Here is a 10,522-nt window from a genome sequence, read left to right as displayed (position 1 = left end):
AGGGCAGTGTGGCTCCAAATTCTAGGGTCAATTGTGCTCTTGGGCAGAAAGAAGTTAGGAAGGCCTGGGCTGGCCAGTACATGACCTGGCCAAACTCAAAATGCCTATCTGGTGCTCCTATGCTGAGCTGTACCAATTTTTGTTCAACAGATTCGAATGTAAAGCCTAGTGTATCCACACCTGTTCCTCGGACTTAGTGCATATGCCTATACTTATTTATTATGCACCACTGAGTTTGAGCAAAACATCAGGTTTACCACAATTCTTACTTCCTGGGATGTCACATATTCACTGAAGATTGCTTCTGATGACATTGGTGACTGCTGATGTCTCCTTAGTCTTTCTAGACTTAGAGGTTATCCTCTTTTTTGGCATTAAGAGCCAGCTATTCCACACTGTCTAGTCATTCTAGTAATCAGTCAGATACAGAGCCCAGTAAGTTCGGCATTTTAGTTTTAGTGGAAGACCTTCCACATATGAAGTAATCAACATCAGAAGCCCATATTTTACTTTTTAATTTTTTTAAAAAATATTACATTTATTAATTATTTGAGAAGTATATTTAATGTATCATGATCATATTCACTCCCTTCTCTCAACTCCTCCCAGATCTACCCCTGTGAAGCAAATGAAACTGTGTCACCAGACAGAAAAACTGGAAAGGATGAACAGATTAAGAAACCCCAGCAATTTTCATAATTGAGAATGGTAGGCATTTGAATCTGCTCCCTACATACTCCTGTTCTGGAGCATATGACCACAACAACCCACTAAGAAGACCAAAGCAACTGATCATATAGCATAGAGTCCAGAGCTCTCCATGCTAATGAGGTATGTAGAGTGGGCCCTGGGTGTTTGGTCAATAAGCTTCCCTTCATGGACATTGCTTCCTGTCAAAAGTATTTAATCTCCGGTACACCCTGTGTAGGTTGTATGCATCCATTCTCCACTATAAATAAACACTTTGGACATGGAGGCAAGAACTGACTTTCTCTTCAAAACCACCATTTGGGGAAGCCTTCCTTAACAAGAACCACTCCACCCCCACACCCCCAAAGCAGGCCAAACTCCTCGTGGTTACCAGCAGCATCTGGGTGCCTAGGAGTTTGGAAACCACAGGCTGTACCATTGCTCACCTGGGCTGGGGCCCCGATTTTAGGCTGTGTTCTGTCACCTCTGAGTGGTGTATCAACCATGAACCCAGCACTACATGGTGACTAGGATGAAAAGTAGCCTAGCGCCTCATATTTACACAGCCCAGCATTGAGGTGGAATGGGACCCACACACACCCATCTTCCTAACCACCCAACTTTATATATTACATTAAAACATTATGACAGTCAATTCAGAGACCTGGAGCCTGGATAACTGCCTGATTCAGCTGGGACTCAGACCTATTTGCAGTGCTCAGAACTGATGATTATCTAATTGATGTATATTACAGAAGTCAACCCACTTCTTGTTCTTCCCTCCACAAGTCCCCTTCTGACCTCCCTCTCCTTTGACTCTAAGGAGGTACTCCCCACAAACACTCACCCATTCCTATCTCATACCCTTAGCATCTATATTCCCTGGGCAACAATCCTCCAAAGGAACAAGCACCTCTCCTCCCATTGATGCCAGATAATGCAACACTTTTTTACATATTTATCTGGAATCATAAATCCAACAATACTTTCTGTTTGGTGGTTGGTCTGTGGCAGCTCTGCTTGGTCCAGTTGGTTGATATTGCTGTTATTTCTATTGGGTTGCAAGGTTATTGAGCTCCTTCAGTTCCACCATATCTGTCCCATTGAGATCCCCAAGCTCAGTCAAATTGGTTGCCTGTGAGTGTCTGCATTTATCTGATACTGGTGCTAGAACAGCCTCTCAGAGGGCAGCCATTCCAGGCTACTTTCTGTAAGCACACCTAGACATCAGCAATAGTGTTGGGGTTTGATGACTATTGATGGGACATATACTAATTAGGTGGTCTCTAGATGGCCATTCCTTCAGTCCCTACTCCTTTTTTGTCCCTGTTTTTCCTTTAGACAGGAATAATTCTAGGCTAAAGATTTTGAGATGGGTTAGTTTTGCCATCCTTCAACTGGGAGCCATGCCTATCCACTGGTGGTGGTCTCTTCACATTCGATCTCCCTTCTGTTGCTTATTTAAACCATTGTCATCCACATTTTGTCCTTGACATCTCTCCCATTTTTCTATCTCTCTTTTATTATTTTTTTTAAAAGAAAGTGTCACTGTTAAAATATTTTGTCAGGAAATTTGTATACCCATTTAAGTGATTGAAAATCTCCCATGATGCCAGTGTGGGAGTCTATCTTTACATGACCAGTTTAGGATGAAGAGGTAAAATGATGTCTCTGCCATTGCCAGAGCAGTATCTCAGAAGCTTCATCATTGTTGTGATCGTGAGGAAGTTTCATAAAGTTTGTCTTTAAAGTACATTTTTTCTGTCTCCTTCCCCTGGAGCTTTCTGACTGTTGACCTTAGAAGATGAGTGTTCAGACCCCACCCACACTCCAGGAGCTGACAGTGCATAGTCTGCTGAGAAATGAGGCCATGGCCATGTTCTACTTGGGGAGCTCCCTACTGTGCTCTTCCCATAAGTGTTCAAGGAGGCATTTGCTAGAAGTCACATCAATCTAGTGAAGGAAATGGTGGCAGTTTTGCCTTTCCCCTGTTTCCAAGTGGGGGCACTCATGGAGACACCAAACCTGGAAACCTACCAGGCTTTGCTAGATGGAATAGACATGGGACTGAAAGAAGAGTTTCACCACAGGGAGAAGAATCTTAAGGTCTTGGACCTGAGAAATGTGCACCATGCCTTCTGGAATATGTGTGCTGGTGAAGGGAAGAGTTGCTGTTCATCAGAGACACTGGACAAGAAGCAAGTAGTGAAGGTCTTTCCCAGATATGCACTGAGGCAGCGTCTGAGGGTCATAGTTGACCTGTGCCTCAAACTAAGCCTCAATGAAGCACAAGCATACTTCTTGAATTGGGTCCAGCAAAGGAAGAGCTCCCTGCATTTCTGCTGTATAAAAATGACAATCTGGTCTCTCCCATTCCAAGATATCAAAGGGATCTTGAATGTTTTTGACACAGAGCACATTGCAGAATTAGAACTGCATACCAAGTGGACTCTGTTACAGCTGGGATATTTTGCTCTCTACTTTGGACAGATGAGAAATCTTCGCAAACTTATCCTGGCACCCCTCTATATGAGAACCTTCTCTACTGTCGAAAGAACAATGGTCAGAGAAACCAGGAGTGTCAACAATTTTATTTCTCAGTTCTCTCAATTCAACTGTCTGCAGCATCTCTTCATGAGTCAAGTTCATTTCCTCAGAGTCCAGATGAATCAGATTTTAGGGTGCCTGATGACGCGCTTGGAGACCCTCTCTGTCACTAATTACGTAACTTCACAAGGAGACTTGGATTCCTTCGCCTGCTGTCAGAGCCTCTTTCAGTTAAAACATCTGGATCTGAGAGAAACAGTTTTGTATTCACTGGATCTTATGCCTCTGAGAGCTCTGCTACATAAAGTGGAAGACACGCTAGAGAGTCTGGAATTAGAGGGGTGTAGAATGATTGACTCACAACTCAATGCCCTCCTTCCTGCCCTCAGACAATGCTCTCAGCTCACCAAGATCAACCTCTACAAAAATGACTTCTCCATGCACATCCTAAGGGCCCTTTTACAGCACACAGCCAACTGGAACAAGATCGTTGTAGAACAATACCCTGCTCCTCTGGAGTGCTATGATGAGTTGTCACATGTCTCCAGAGAAAGATTTTCACAACTATGTTCTCAGCTAATGGCTACACTCAGGGCAATAAGGCAGCCCAGAACATCACCTTTCCTACAAAAATGTGCCAAACATGTGCCAAGCACTGTGTCTATACCCACGTGACCAGACTTTGCAGGTGCTGGCATTAATTTGGGAAATATGACTTCTGGATTGGAATAAACAGCAGGCTTGGGAAACATCTCTTATCTGGGGTTCTTCAAGATTGTGGCTTTGGACACTGCTCAGATGTTTGAGAAAAAAAGTATGTACAGAGACTGGGATCTTGCAAGCCAAACTTGACATGGGGAACAGTGTATCTATTGTGGGACCAGGGTCGTTTTGGAGTCAGTATCACAGTTTGGCTGGACAGAGTAAATAAATGCTTTGCTGTATACTGATAAGCCTGGATGTTCTCTCTCTGTGGTCTTTGATTGTTACCAACCTCACTACCAGGTTCTGAGTCAGGAAGTTTCAGTGGGTCCAGGAATAGAAAGATACTGGTATTTTATGAGTGTAGCAAACATCCAGGTGAAATTGACACTTACAAAATAAAAATGTTGTTGAGAAATTTAAAAAAAAAATTATGACAATCAACTGCAATTTGTCCCGATCAAATACTATTGGATATAGGGTTTACCCTGGATACTGGTGAACCTACAAAGGGTCACATCTTTTAGGAAAAGTGGCTTTCCCTCTCCCACCACCTATCAAATACCTATAGCTCCTCAGTTAACTGTGAAACTTCATGCCCACTTCTACCTTTCCATGATGGGATTTTCTAAAGTTGAGCTTGCATAGGTCTTGTGCATAATTATTATATCTTTTGACACAGCATTTCAGTATCACTTCCCAACTAGCTTTAAACTTTTCATCTTCTTGCCTTAGTCTCTGGAGTACTGTGATTACAATACTGTGTGAGCCACTGGACTCAGCTTTAGAGTAAAAATGTTTTAAAAGTGATAACTCCTTTGGTGGTTTGAATGAAAATGGTCCCCATAGTCTCATATATTTGAATGGCTCCCAACTAGTGGTACCTTTAGAAAGGATTATGGTTGTGGCCTTGATGGGGAAGGTGTGTCACTGAGGGTGGGTAGGTTTTGGGGTTTTAAATGCTCATGCCAAATCTAGTCTAGTTATCTCTACTTTCATCTTGTGCACCAGATGGGAGCTCTCAGCTACTGTAGTGTCATGATTACCTGACTGCTATCCTACTCCCAACAGGAATAATCCAGGTTTTTAAAAAAGGCCCTGTAGCTGTCTTCAGACATACCAGAAGTGGGCATCAGATCTCATTCTAGATGGTTGTGAGCCACCATGTCGTTGTTGGGATTTGAACTCAGGACCTCTGGAAGAGCAGTCAGTGCTCTTAACCACTGAGCCATCTCTCCCTTCAACAGAGGAATGGATACAGAAAATGTGGTACATCTACACAGTGGAATATTACTCAGCTATCAAAAACAATGACTTTATGAAATTCATAGGCAAGTGGATGGAACTGGAAAATATCATCCTGAGTGAGGTAACCCAATCACAGAAAAACACACCTGATATGCATTCATTGATAAGTGGATATTAACACAAAAGCTTGAATTACCCTAGATGCACAGAACACATGAAACTCAAGAAGGATGACCAAAATACGAATGCTTCACTCCTTCTTTAAAAGGGGAACAAGAATATCCTTGGGAGGGGATAGGGAGGCAAAGTTTAGAACAGAGGCAGAAGGAACACCCATTCAGAGCCTGCCCCACATGTGGCCCATACATATACAGCCACCAAACTAGATAAGATGGATGAAGCAAAGAAGTGCAGGTGGACACGGACCGGATATAGATCTCTCCTGAGAGACACAGCCAGAATACAGCAAATACATAGGCGAATGCAAGCAGCAATCCACTGAACTGAGAATGGGACCCCTGTTGAAGGAATCAGAGAAAGGACTGAAAGAGCTTGAAGGGGCTTGAGACCCCATATGAACAACAATGCCAACCAACCAGAGCTTCCAGGGACTATGCCACTGCCCAAAGACTATGCATGGACTGACCCTGGTCTCCAACCTCATAGGTAGCAATGAATAGCCTAGTAAGAGCACCAGTGGAAGGGGAAGCCCTTGATCCTGCTAAGACTGAACCCCCAGTGAATGTGATTGTTAGGGGTAGGGCATTAATGGGGGGAGGATGGGGAGGGGAATGTGATTGTTAGGGGTAGGGCATTAATGGGGGGAGGATGGGAGGGGAATGTTGGCTGGGAAACTGGGAAAGAGAATAACAATTGAAATGTAAATAAGAAATACCCAAGTTAATAAAGATGAAAAAAAAGCCCCTAATTAAATGCATTCTTTTTAAGCTGCCTAGGTCAAGGTGTCTCTCCACAACAACACAATAGTAGCTGTGACAATCCCCAAAACCCAAATAAGCAATGAGCTAAATATAAGCATGTTACAGAAAATTACAGCATACACGTGAGGGTGTATTCACATATTAATTTGTTTCAGCAATTAACTATACTACTTGTGATACTCTCTACTCCTGCCCATACTAGAAATTTTGGTGGTTTGGGAACTCTTCTCCACCCCTCAAATGTTCCATGTGATTTTTAATTTCTGTCTTTCATCTTCCTTCTTCTATTAATAAAAATGGAGATGGGTTCAAGGTTCAATTTGTCTGTTTATTAAGATTCTTCTTTTGAAATCTTGTTTATTGGAGGGCTCTGCTTTTACATAGGACTTCACAATAATGTTAGGAAATTATTTTGATTATACCTCTCAAATTCATCAGATGAAGAAACATTTACTTAGTACAAAATTAATTGTTATTAATTAAATTGTGCACCCCAGTTTCCATATACTGACATCCTCAATATTTCAAAATGTTGCTAACTTTAGAAACGGGGCCTTTAAAAAAGTAATTGAGCTGGGTGTAGTAATGCACACCTGTAAACCCAGGGAGGCCAAGGCAGGAAGATCAAAACATTAAGGTCAGTTTAGTGAGATCCTGTCTCAAAATAAAAAGCATACTTCAAAAAAAAAAAAAGCAATTAAAGTTAAATGAGGTCATATAGCTGGGCCGCAACTCAATATGTGTGCTTATTAGAAGATGAGGGAAGACAGAACATGTCATGTGAATTCAAGAAAACAGCCCAAGGAGAGAGTCCTCAGGGAGAACAAATGCTGCCATCATTTTGAACTTGAGGACTTCTAACCTTCAAATTATGAAAAAAATGTGGTTTTATGGTCTTAAGACACTCACTTTTTAGTATGTTTTTAGGGAAGCCCCAAGAAACCAAGGCATCTTGTGTAATGTCACAAACCCTCCTGTGAAGAACAAACCAAGGAGGATGCTTATTCATATATTGTTGATATGCTGTTTTTGGCATTTGATGCCTTCTTACAAAATAGAGACAAGGTCATCCTCAATTTTTACTAAGAATCATGCTGTCATAATTATAGCTAGAAATCTTTAGAAATTGATAGTGGACAGGGATGGCTCTTCTTAGTTGGCAATGAAGAGGCTCAAGCTGAAGCAGAGATGTCACAAATCTGAGGCCTGCGACCCCCACTTTGATACAAAGAAGTTGATTCATACCTAGGACACCTGACTGTGACCAATTTAGTCAGATTGGGAATCACAAAGCATTATGTAGGTCACTGAACCTCTTCACATCTGTTTACTCTGCCATAGCAAGGAAAGAACAAGCCCTGTCTTGATCATTGCAAGTAAAAGCCAAGCAATGGGTGTGGCACCACTTTGAGGATACAAAACTTCATTGAAATATAAAGGCCATGATGTAGCAAAGGGCAGAAATTGCTAAACATTTATAAAAGGGTATAATATCTCCCTGTATTCATCAGTTTTTAAAGGCTAATCATGAGCTGCTGAAAATCACACAATGGAAACTGTAAGGAAGAGTAGATGAAGCCCTTTTAGAAGTACAAATGTTGCATGTTTCCCCTCATATGTGGCATCAAGATTTACGTGTGTATCTCTCTCTCTCTCTCTCTCTCTCTCTCTCTCTCTCTCTCTCTCTGTGTGTGTGTGTGTGTGTGTGTGTGTGTGTGTGTGTGTGAGGTGTGTGTGTGTGTGTGTGTGTGTGTGTGTGTGTGTGTGTGTGTGTGCATGTGTGTGTGTGTATGTGTGTGTGTGTGTGTGTGTGTGTGCATGTGTGTGTGTGAGTGTGTGTGTGTGAGTGTGTGTGTGTGTGTGCATGTGTGTGTGTGTGTGTGTGTGTGCGCGCGTGTGTGCATGAAAATAGAAAAGGAGCAGTGAGAAGGGAGATGGAGGTCTAAAGTGAAAGACAAGAGGATAACGGAATATATGAAAAGTGGAAAAGATGAAGCCACTCTTTAGGGAGGAGAAAGGAAACCATGAAGAGATATTAAGGGAGGCAAAAGAGTAGAGAATAAGAACAGAATATAAAAACATAAATCTGTGGAAAACAAAACAAATGAGAGCCAGTACTTTTGTCTTATGAAACACAGGCACCTAGAAATAGCATGACTGTTGCCATCTTAAAACTGGAGCAGCAGTAGTCAACCACACAAAACCTACACAGGATTGGCCCTATCGACATTCTCTCTCCAAGAAAAAAGAAAGCTCATGACACATAAGAGGCAACACAAGAAGAGTTTATAAAGTACACTTCCTCCCTACTAATATGCATCAGCAGTTAATAACTGTTGGGGTAAGGGACTCTCCTTTGATGATGTAGCTGCCAATAAGTCACTCATGGTCCTGAAGGCAACCTGTCACCACTGTTCCTGTACATAACCACAATTAAACTCACTAGTTCTCTGGCTTAGATTTGAGTGGAACTGTTTCTCTAGTCTGTTATTAATCCCTAATCTGGTGAAATATAATTTGGTCATATCTCTTCATGAAACACCACAGAGCATAGGGTAACAATAAAAACAATTACTTTGACCCAGAAAACCCAGGTCTAAGTTCTGCCACTTATTTTGTTACTATACAACTCTTTAACCTTTACTTTCCTGTGTTAGTCTGTGTTTGATTACTGTACTAAAATGTTGAAGGAAATTTTATAGAAAGGAGTTTTATTTAGCTCACACCTTTAGAAGCTGAAAATCCAAACTGTATGGTGGAGGTTGCTTCACATCATGGAGGGATATATGAGCATTTGCCTGTGCCCCCTCTCATTTATAAAGCTTCCAAGATTCATTGCAAACCTAATACCACAATCTAAGTTTTCCAAAAGCAACTCAGCCCACGTGGATTTCTACCCTTTTAACACCATTAGCATATTTCTTTGGGAAACAATTACTATTTAAACTGTAGTATTTCCATATCAGTAAAACAAAGAAAAATAGTAAGATTATTATAGGTATAGATTAATCAACTACTGACAAAGATTACTATCCACATTAATTGAGGCAATGATAACTCTAAAGGAGTTAACACAAATTTAGCACAATATGAATATATGGCACTACAATAATAAATGCACATAAATAGCAACAGTGCTTTTATTTTAATGACAAGTTCTTCTGCACCATAGGACATTATTCATATTACAAATCTAGACATTATAAGTATTATAATTGCTTCTACACTTCCCCAAAAAACAACTGTATCTCTTAACAACCCTAACCTCAGCCAAAAGTCTTCTAAAATGATCACAGACATGCAAAGCTTGGCAAGTAATCTTGTCAAGAAAGTGGTTAAAGATGTTAAAGAACACATGTGGTTTTCATTTCCCCAAAAGAGAAGCCAAAGTCTGAGTTTACACTGTCAGACCAAATTAAAAGATACACCAAAATTTTGGATACTCCCCAGGTGGAGCCAGGTGGTGGAGCATAACCCACAGCAAATCTGATATGGCTGACATCTGTCAACGACTGACCTTTGAGGTTTAAGCAAAGTACCAAAAGGAAAGAGCAGAATATAAGTCTGGAGATGAAAAAGGGGAGGCTCAGACAGAAGTAAAGCAGGAGTCGGACAAAAATAAGCTTGTCTAACAGGTAGCTCTTGCTTTTGGCTTCTATATCCTGCAATGTGGTACTTAGGGAGTGATGGGAATATGTACTGGAGACAAAGGGTGTGGTGTTGTTCTTTCAGCACTGGTGATGACAATATTCCTTCATCCCCAGGCAGTCCCTCTTCTAAAAATTCCTTTACCTGTTTTAACATGTATGCACTAGTCTGAAAGTTTAGCTTGGGAATGTCTAGTTAATGCTTGGATAAGGCACAAGCATAGGAACAGACCTGAGGTTGAAAGTCATTGCTTTCATTTTGCTAATCACTATACCTTTGATTTTAATCATAGTCAAGATATACAACACATTTGATTTTAACTGTATGTCATCAAGATATATAGTATTTTTGTATAGTTATTTTGACATGAGTATGTACAAGTGATTGTTACAGCCAATCACATCAACATACCTGTCGCATCATATTCTTACCTTTTACTGATATCATTTTTTTCTTTCTGTTAGTGTTAGCTAGTGGGAAGGATATAAAAGCAAAGAAAAAAGAGAGGCCTTGATGACAATGACAAATGACACATGGTGTTTTACCCTGTGAAACTCTGCATGCTTTGCACCTGATGATCTCCTTTAATAGTCTGAGGGTTCCTGTGAAGTTCATGCTATCCTTACCCTTGCTTTCTGCATGGCAATATGAGGCACAGTGGGATGATGTAACTAGAAACAGTGAATTCAGAATTCCAATTAAGTCATCAGGTTCCAATCAATCTGTGCTAGCACTAATACAAAACA

At 41.0% G+C, this 10,522-nt stretch overlaps 1 pseudogene; it reads left to right on the top strand.

Annotated features, from left to right (window-relative positions):
- Nucleotides 1-2,494: 2,494 nt before the first annotated feature.
- Nucleotides 2,495-3,938, top strand: LOC116888026 (annotated as a pseudogene).
- The last annotated feature ends 6,584 nt before the right edge of the window (nt 3,939-10,522 follow it).

Source organism: Rattus rattus, chromosome X (genome assembly GCF_011064425.1).
Source record: "Rattus rattus isolate New Zealand chromosome X, Rrattus_CSIRO_v1, whole genome shotgun sequence".
Classification (NCBI taxonomy): Eukaryota; Metazoa; Chordata; class Mammalia; order Rodentia; family Muridae; genus Rattus; species Rattus rattus.
Note: the sequence above shows the minus strand (reverse complement) of the source record. Positions and strands in the feature narration are given on the sequence as shown.